The sequence below is a fragment of the Amphibalanus amphitrite genome, unplaced genomic scaffold (assembly GCF_019059575.1).
Source record: "Amphibalanus amphitrite isolate SeventyFive unplaced genomic scaffold, NRLGWU_Aamphi_draft 000202F_arrow, whole genome shotgun sequence".
Classification (NCBI taxonomy): domain Eukaryota; kingdom Metazoa; phylum Arthropoda; class Thecostraca; order Balanomorpha; family Balanidae; genus Amphibalanus; species Amphibalanus amphitrite.
In genome coordinates this window covers 747,249-756,840 of record NW_024881697.1, presented here as the reverse complement: position 1 = coordinate 756,840, position 9,592 = coordinate 747,249, and the positions used below count along the sequence as shown (strand labels likewise).

Sequence of the window (9,592 nt, the reverse complement as noted above, 5' to 3'; positions counted from 1 at the left end):
TGATTTGTGACAAACAGAATTTGTGGACTAGATGGTTGAAGTGTTGTGCTCAGTCTAGCTTATCAGGCATATGTGCAGCAGAAGCAGATCACCACTAGCTGGCATGCAACATTGAACAGGGGAAGACAATGGACATCATAAAATATAAATGGCAAGGTTATTGCAGACACAGGTGAACAGGACCGGCATGCATGGACTGGCAAGTACTCCCTCCCAGGTGAGAAAAGCCGTGCAGTGCGTGCAGTTCACTCCCATCCAGTCCAGAGGTCACCAGAGCAGTCTTCAAGTCTTCAAAGTCTCATGCAGGTGTCCTCATGCAAATTCAGAAGCTCAACAATGGTCCCCACCAATCCCCACCAGTGAAAAGGTAAAGACGCGGAATATTTACATCGGAGAGACAAGACGAAGCGTGCGACTGAGATTTAACGAGCACCTCCGAGACGCGCGGCACAGAAACCCGGACACTCCCCTCGGCGACCACATGACTACCTGCCACCCGAACGAACAAACAGACATCACCAACTGCTTCCGCATCAACATCTTGACGGTATGCAAAGACGGCCCAAACAGGAAAATCGCAGAATCGCTATTTATTCGAGACCGCAGACCATCGCTGAACACCCAAACCACATCATGGCCGATATTATAACCGGCGGCTGAAGGAGTTGCCAGTCCGAGCGGTGACCGACAGATGGCGTACCGAGACAGGTGGCGCTGCAGGTCACCTCGCGCGCCAACTGGTATCATTTCAAACCTCCGTCGGGCGTCAGTTGGTGCCTCGCCGCGGCGACCGTCGGAGGTGGTCTTCCTCCCCCTCCTTACCTCTACCTCCCCTCTCATCACCTGAGGATGGCCTAGGGCCGAAAATTTGTGCACACTTCTCTTCGTCGTCTTCTCCTCATCATCGTCGACTACAGCATTGTCTTCAACATCATCTGGAGGTCAGTCTGGTTTCTTTGTCTTTACACTAGGGCTTAAGGTCACCAACATACAAATATTCAAGTAGAAACAATGCCCTACATCCAAGAGGCGTTCCGACAATTAAACAAGTAAAAACAGGGAGTTGATTTCTCCCTATTGACTTATAATGGGGAGGTCGAGAAATTGGCCTGACCTTAGGTCACCGATATCAAAATTCCGAGATATACAAATTGTAGCTACTAATGACCTAATAACATCCTGCGACTTTCAAAGGCCTCCGACATCTACTGTAGCTCTGGCACGGTGACAAAGTTGCAAAAAAGTGACTTGAGGTTGAGTCATTCAAAGTGACCTGGTGACCTGACCTTAAAAGTTAGGAAGTTCAAACTTGCACATCATGTGTAAAATTGATGAGAAAATAGTCGTACCAAATTTCGCGGCGCTATGCGCCGCGGTTTTCCCGCTATTTGCGAAAAACCTCAGGGGGGGGGGCGGATATCCGCCCCCGTCGGTGCGCGGGTTAAGGTCAGGTCACCAGGTCACTTTGAATGACCCAACCTCAAGTCACTTTTTTGCACATTTGTCACCGTACCAGAGCTACAGGATATGTCGGAGGCCTTTGAAAGTCGCAGGATAATATTAAGTCATTAGTAGCTACAATTTGTATATCTCGGAATTTTGATATCGATGACCTAAGGTCAGGTCAATTTATCGACCTCCCCATTATAAGTCAATGGGGGAAAATCAACTCCCTGTTTTTACCACTAATACGGGTCGGAATGGCCCCATATACCATACATGACTTCATATACGATCAACCTTCACTACCTTGAGGTCTGTTTTGCTGTTGGGCAGCTGTAAGGTCATGTGACGTCATTAAAGGTCACCAGCGGTTTTTTGCCGATAACTCCGTACAGGAACAAGATACAGCCGCGCGGATGGTCTCAGTTCATCCCAAAAAAGTTCATCCCCGAAAATTTTTGCTTCCAGGACCCCCAATTTTGAAGTTTTTTTTTGTTTTTACTTTTTAAAGTCAACCTGAAAGTTAACGATGAGAGCAATCGAATAGCGTTTGTCCCATTAAGATCGGGCATTTGGTTTTTGAGATATCAAGGGGGCCGAATCGGCCCCCCTCCACCAGTTAACGTAGTCCAGAGAGCCCACCAGTAATAGGGACCCTCGCACGACCAGGCCATTTCTCATAACACGAACGACCAGGGGGGGGGGGTTGTTACGAACCCCCCCCCCTGGCGTTTCGACACGGAAGGTCGTAGAGCTTAGCGGAAAAAACAACGGATTGCTCTCAACGAGATCTCGCGATTGGTGGTATATTTTTGGTCCTAGGTCAACATTTGACCTACTTTTGACCGGTCAAAGGTCAAATTTTCGGAAAAATAGACTTTTTTCAACTTTCGGCGGCGATTGCGGCAAAACGGTGGGAAATATCGACTTGAAACCTTCACTATCGTGTTCCTTGATCAATTCTCTATCGTTTGGTATGTATTTCGTTTCCCTAGCTCTAAAAATGGCGCGTTGGGAGCGCCGGAAGTCGGCAAGGTCACAGTCGGCGGCAGAAATTCGAAAAATCAAAATTTAAATTTTTGAAATCTGATTGTATTTTTGGATTTGGGAGGTCCATTTGCTCCCTATATAAGCTAATATTGCTGCATATTCCCATTGAGGTGACAAGAATTAGCAAAATAGTGGTTCGGGCGCTATTCAAAAATAGTACCGGACGCTGTTCCTCTTGTGACGTCATAGCTCCGTGACCTGACCTGACCCGGTCAAATTTCTTATACCATATGCAGAGGTAAAAAAAACTTCCTACTCGCTTACATTGTAGGCGACAGAAGCTGACGGGCACCAGAGACATTTGGTGACAAAGTCACCAAAATGGTGAACACACTGCATCGCATTTGTTGACGGCGTTTTCGCACACTGCTAGCGAACAGACTAACCAGCCAATCCGCGGCGAGAATAACCCTGAGCGAACCAATCGGATGCTGGTGACACGAGGGGACAACGCTGAGCTGACGCCCCAGCCGCCAGGGAGCCTCCACTGTGGATTTTGTAGGCCCCAGGAGCCAACGCATCAAAGATTTTGAGCGGGCCTTTTCGGCGCACGTCTATGAGAGGTATGCTGTGATCATGAACACGTAGCAAAACAGGAGTGGACTCTCGCGAGTAGCGCGTGCTTGTCCAATTTTCAAACAAGTTTGAATGCTTTCAAGAAAGGGACTGGCGCCGTTTGGGCGCCGTGATGAAAGCTGAGTTGTTGTATTGTGGTTATGAAAGGCAGGAAATAACACTGGAGGTAAGGAATCTTGGGGTGTCTAATTTTGCTGGTTTAGGTACTTGTAAGTTGGATCAACAACGCTAGCCCGGTGGGGATCAAAAGCAAGGCTGTGTGGATTTGTTGCCTGATTTTGAAACACTTGCCAAAGTTGTCAATGAATAGATGTTTTTACTGTTAATGTTGATACAAATTTCATTTTGATTTTAATCTTTTCAGCCCTAGAAGAGCAGGAATTTCAATTTTCATTAGCTGGTAAAAGTAGGTATACCAGTCCAAGGACTCCGAAAAAATGTCGTAGGTTGGTATGTAGGTTGTAAGCTGGAAGGTTGTAGGCTGGTAGGTTTTCTGTTTTGTGTTGGTATGTTGTAGGTAGGTTGTAGGTTAGAAGTTATGTAAGTTTGGTTCAGGCTGAATTGTCTTTCCTTCATTCCGACTTCTACTCTTTTACTCTTGCATAAAGTGTTTAAGAACTCTGAATGAAAGAAAAACATTATCATTACCTAACCTAATCTTACTTTCTACCCTACCACCATATGTATGCATGTATGTATGTATGTATTGACACCAAAAGCCTTCCACATATGGCGTGGCAATACCACCTATTACCTACCAGCCTACAGCCTATCTACCTTCTACCTACCTGTACCTACAAGCTACAACTTCCCTACCTTAAACCTGCCAACCGACAAGCTCCGAGGCATACAACCCACCTACACCTATTTTATTTTGACTTATTGTATACTATTAACAAAAATCTAATGATTAGAATTTTGGTTCAACAATATTAGTGGCCTTGATGTGGAAAAGGAACGTTTTGCAACATGTTGCATAGGTAGGTATATTGTATTTTACATAGGTAGGCACCTATTATTTGTTATGTCATAACAGGTGTGAAATCTCACCATATAGAACACAAATCTAAATGTATTATGGAAAAATGTAAAATAGAATGTAAGCAATTCTTAAATGCATCTGCACAAGATTAGTTACACATGTATTCAGTGTCCCAAAGTTCAGTTTTGGCTGGGGTGTCAGAGGGGCATATTATCCACCAAAAAGGGGTAGAAGGTGGAAACTGCTGGTTAGAATAGATACAAAAAGAGTGAGAAAAGATCAATAGCCTTCATTTTTATCCATGAGTATCTATTATGATCATAAACCAACTCCAAGTATCCACACAACTCAGTCCACCACACCTGTCCACCTGTTTAAGTCCACCACACCTGAACTGCCTTTTGAGGTAACCAGGTGTTCTTGGCTGAGAGTGGTTAATTGCTCTTAGAAATTGGTGGTGAGAGTGGCAAATGAATCTCAGTATTTCCCACCCAAATCAACAAATTTTGGGACACTATCCAGGTTTAGGGCCACACTAACATTGGCGACACTAACATTAACACTGGCCTGATGAAGCCTAGATTTTTTCCCAATTTTATCACCCTAGTGCAACACTTATCCGGCCTCTGGGGGCAGGGGACACAAAGGGGGTTGAAAAATTTTGTAGGTGACACAAAATAAGTTTTTTGACCTCTGACCATATGATAGCCAATACTTGCCCCAACATGCATGGGAAGTTTCATCACGATCCATCAACCGATGTCCGTACCACTGGCAGGAAACCTCGGGCGTTGGCACTCAGTTTGTGAAAATCCGGCCGGAGGCTGTACCTCTTATGACGTCATAACTCCGTGACCTGACATGACCCGATCAATTTTTTCGGCAAAAGATGCGCAAAGGTTGCCCCAGAGGGTATGGAAAATTTCAGCCCGCTACGACAAGCCGTTTAGCGTGCACTTCGAAAAAACCTCAGGGGGGGGGGGTTGATACAACCCCCCCGTAGGCGTTCTAGGGTTAAGCCATTCTCCGTCACTGATCCCATGACTTCACAACTGCTAAAGTTATCCAAACACCGGCCTCCGAAGCAAACAAATTTAGGCGAGAAAAAAATATTAGCGATAGGCAGAGAGAGAGAGAGAGAGAGAGAGAGAGAGAGAGAGAGAGAGAGAGAGAGAGAGAGAGAGAGAGGCGGAGAGAGAGGAGAGAGAGAGAGGAGAGAGAGAGGAGAGAGAGAGAGAGAGAGAGAGAGAGAGAGAGAGAGAGAGAGAGAGAGAGAGAGAGAGAGAGAGAGAGAGAGAGAGAGAGAGAGAGAGAGAGAGAGAGAGAGAGAGAGAAAGAGAAAGAGAAAGAGAAAGAGAAAGAGAAAGAGAAAGAGAAAGAGAAAGAGAAAGAGAAAGAGAAAGAGAAAGAGAAAGAGAAAGAGAAAGAGAAAGAGAAAGAGAAAGAGAAAGAGAAAGAGAAAGAGAAAGAGAAAGAGAAAGAGAAAGAGAAAGAGAAAGAGAAAGAGAAAGAGAAAGAGAAAGAGAAAGAGAATGAGAATGAGAATGAGAATGAGAAAAAAAGGAAGAATGAGAGGTAATAATGCTTCATGTTCACTATAGTCGCCCCAATCGTACATTTTGGCGTCCCTGTTTGGTGGAAAACATGGCGCGCCCCTCAATGACATTGGCCCCTAGCCAAAGAAAATCCTGGATTTGCCCCTGCCGCGTACGGCCGGTCCCCTCACTTTGACTGCCGTTTCGTTTCTCTATCTTTACGCATTGCGACGATATCGTCGGAGAAGTAAAGGGGCCAACTACATGCATATATCCCCCCCCCCCCACACACACACACACACAGCGGTTGGCGGCTGGCGCGGAGGCCCAGCGGCCGCCGGGTTAACCCGCGCCGTGCTGGGGGGGGGGCGTTTTTACGCCCCCCCCTCAGGTTTTTCGCGAATATCTCAAAAACGGCGGCGCGCAGCGCCGCCGTTTTTGGTACACGTGTTCCTACATCATTTCCGCACATGTTGTGAAAATTTCAGACCTAGGCCGTTCAAGGTCAGGTCACCAGGTCACGTCAAGTGACCTTACCTCAGAAAAAGTTCAAAGGCTCGCTATAGCTACACCGACTGAACGATCACTTTGAAACTTTCAGCGATTGATATGAGTAACAGTATGTATAAAATGTATATCTCGGATTTTTGATATCTGTGACCTAAGGTCAGGTCAATTTTGCGACCTCTCCATTATAAGTCAATGGGAGAAAATTGAAATGCGCCTCTTTTGGACGAATATCGTTCAAAACGCTCTCAAACATCAGTTCATAGGTAAACATGACACACTGAATAGGAAAAATGCACCTGTGACCCCTCTGTGTGCCCCTGAGGTCATCTCAGGTCATGAACGGTCGCCAGCAGTTTTTTGGCTATAACTTTTGATAGAGACGTGCTAGAGCGGTGAAAACACGTCAGATGTGTTCAGCTCGACGATACGGATCGACTGATATGCAACATGACCCTTTTCGGTCAGGTCATGACCTTGACCTGAGGTCAAATTTTCAAAATGACCTTTCAAGGTCAACAAATAGTTCATTCGACGCGTCTCGACGAGAGGAACACGATGCTGGCAAAAGTAATGTCATGGCGCTTATGAGTCAAAAGTTATTGACGAAAAAACGTTTTTCGTAAAAACGGCTATTTTTGGAGTTTTTGCCCTCTAGAGGCTAAACCGTTGACCTGAGGTCAAATCTGAGAACATTACTCAGAAAGGTCTGTAAAAGGGCTATCGAATGCGCTTTTCCGCGGCGCTGTAGCTCTATCGGTTCCCGAGATAGCCGTTGGCAGTTTCCAAAATGTTGAAATAGTCAACATTTTACCTTTGGTGACCTCTGGTGACCTGACCTTTGACCTGACCCAAAAAATGACCGAAGTGTTTTCGTCCTTATTTTTGACGCTCTTTCGATTGCCGCTTACCGCGTGTCGCTACGTGGCCCAGGAGCCGAGTTAGACGGGGGGGCGTGAAAACGCCCCCCCCCCCCCAGCACTCGGCGGAAAGTTCAGGCCACCAGCACGGCGCGGGTTAAACATACCGGCGCATAAGTCTGAAACCGCAATAGAGCTACAGCGCCTCGGGAAAGCGCATTTGATTACCCTATTAACGCTATTTCTGAGTTATTCTCTCAGATTTGACCTAAGGTCCACGGTATTGCCGGGGCAAAAACTGTCAAAATAGACAATTCTTTCAGAAACAGTAATTCTGACATAATTTTTGACTTCAACCTTCCACGAGTTAACCTTTACCGGCATCGTGTTCCTCTCGTAAAGACGCTTCGAATGAACTATATTTGACATTGGAAGGTCAACTTGAAAATGTGACCTTACGTCAAGGTCAAGACCTGACCTGAAAATCCCATGTTGCATATCAGTCGATCCGTATCGTCGAGCTGACCACATATAATTCAGGGCGCGCAGGGCCCCCGCAGAGGGCGCGAGTTGATAGGTAATGCCAATTTTATTACACTTTTGGCTATAGGTAGGTATGTTATGGTATTCTGTGAAAGTCTGTGGATAAATCCGTTTAAAATAAAACCGTTTTACTTCTGTGTCACTTTTTTAGCCGTGGATGCCATCATCAAGGTGGACCCAAACACGATCATCCTTCCGGCCGGAGTCGGTCTCATCGAGCTGACGGAGCTGCGGAGCTCACGGGAGACTGTGAAACGCCTGTCAGTCTCCGCCGCCGACCTCCCGCGACTGAGGGGGCAGCTGCCGGAGGGCCTCAGACTCCTCCATGTCAGAGGTGAGGTACATACCGCGGATCACACATGTAATGCCGGTATATGCAAATGGTCAGCGAAGACGGCAAATTGACGAACCGATATTCGGTCAACAACACACAACGTTGCATGTGCATGATATTGGGGGATGGGTTGCAACTTGCAATGCTTACAGTTGTATGAAGTACGTGCATGTTATACATATTACATAAGCATCCAAAGTTATACCAATACATACGTGGTGTCTATTAGTGATGTCAATTACGGAAAATCGGAATACCGATACCAAACCAAATACCAACCAAAACCGCGGGAAAATACCGAAACCAAACCAACTTGGGAAACTGAGGGAAATACCAACTTTTTACCGATTTCTTAGCCTCTTATACATTAGTGAGGGCTTATGATACCAACAAATTACCAAACACATTAATTTGAAATACCAAATACCAAGTTGGTATCGGTTTGGTATCGGTATACCAAAAAGTTGGTATCCGATTGACATATCTAGTGTCTATATGTTTGTAATAGGTATATAGTTAACAATCATATAGATGAGGGCTAATTTTACCTTGCAACTGCTTCGAGTAGTGTAATTCGTTAAACTGCCAATTTGATGTTACCCTTATACCTTTACCTACTGTTTAATAACGCATGTGCTGAGCTGAGGCCTGAGGGAATGTCGCACTTTTGTTGATATTCGCATATTTGCATATGATAGGTGGTGCTAAATATCGCTCTCAAGCCGCTCGGCTGTGTCAGTTCTGGCTGTGTCAGTGTCTGACACTCTGGTGTCAGTGGTGCAGCGGGGAGCTGGGGGCTACTCTGTCCGACTGCAGTCCGCTGACACAGCTCTGTCCGACAGGGCCGGAGGTGACGGGGCCGAGGTGGCCGGAATGGAACCTGTGGGATGATGATCTGTCAGTGTCGCTCCAGGGGGTGGCTGCCGACACCATCAGTCACCTGGCTGACCTGGGACGGACGTTCAAACTACTGGAGATATACGGTGAGCAGCGGCAGCACGGACAGGCCGCTGATATACGGGCTCAGTGAGTGGCCGTCGCCCGTCACCGAGTAACGGTGTGGTGTTATGACTGGACGTGTAAATAGTGATATACGTGTATAGAGACAGGTAGGTACTTACAACGTAAAACACTGTCCCATTATGATTTTTTTTTTCGAAATAGTGGAGTTAGTGCACTTGATATAAATTCAGGCAGACATATTTATGAAACCCACGATATATCGACACTTTTTTTTAAACCCCACATCTGCTCTCCCGTGAATTTCCGGGAGACACGAAAGATCTCCTTTTAACCCGCGCCCTGATGGGGGGGGCCATTTTGCCCCCCCCCCCTGTGGTTTTCTTAAATAGCGAGAAAACGGCGGCGCGCAGCGCCGCCAAATTTTGGGTACCTTACCGGGCATCAATTTGACACCTTCACACAAAATTTCAAGTCACAGGTCACCTCAGGTCAGGAGTTATTGAGGTCAAACTGAGGTCATGTTCGAGCAAAAATGAGCAAAAAACATGACATCTTGAAACGCTCACCAATTCTACAGTTAACAAGCAATTTTAAAGTTCTTTATGTGGTTGTGTAGAGAAAAGACGGCGCTACAAAACTGCTATCTCGGATTTTCGAAATTTTGGGATTTTGACCCCCAAAAATCAAAAAAATTGATTTTTTTTAGAAAAACTCAAAAAATTTCCAAATTTTTTTCGAATTTCGAAAAAACCGGAATATATGTGATAGTCCCTACGCTCTTCGATATACATACCAAATT

General features: G+C 45.9%; 1 long non-coding RNA gene across 1 annotated transcript; it reads left to right on the top strand.

Moving 5' to 3' along the window:
• Positions 1–770: 770 nt before the first annotated feature.
• On the top strand, positions 771–8,717 carry LOC122384908. Its single transcript, XR_006257118.1, has 3 exons — positions 771–941; positions 7,648–7,830; positions 8,673–8,717. It is a non-coding gene; the product is annotated as an uncharacterized LOC122384908 (long non-coding RNA).
• The last annotated feature ends 875 nt before the right edge of the window (positions 8,718–9,592 follow it).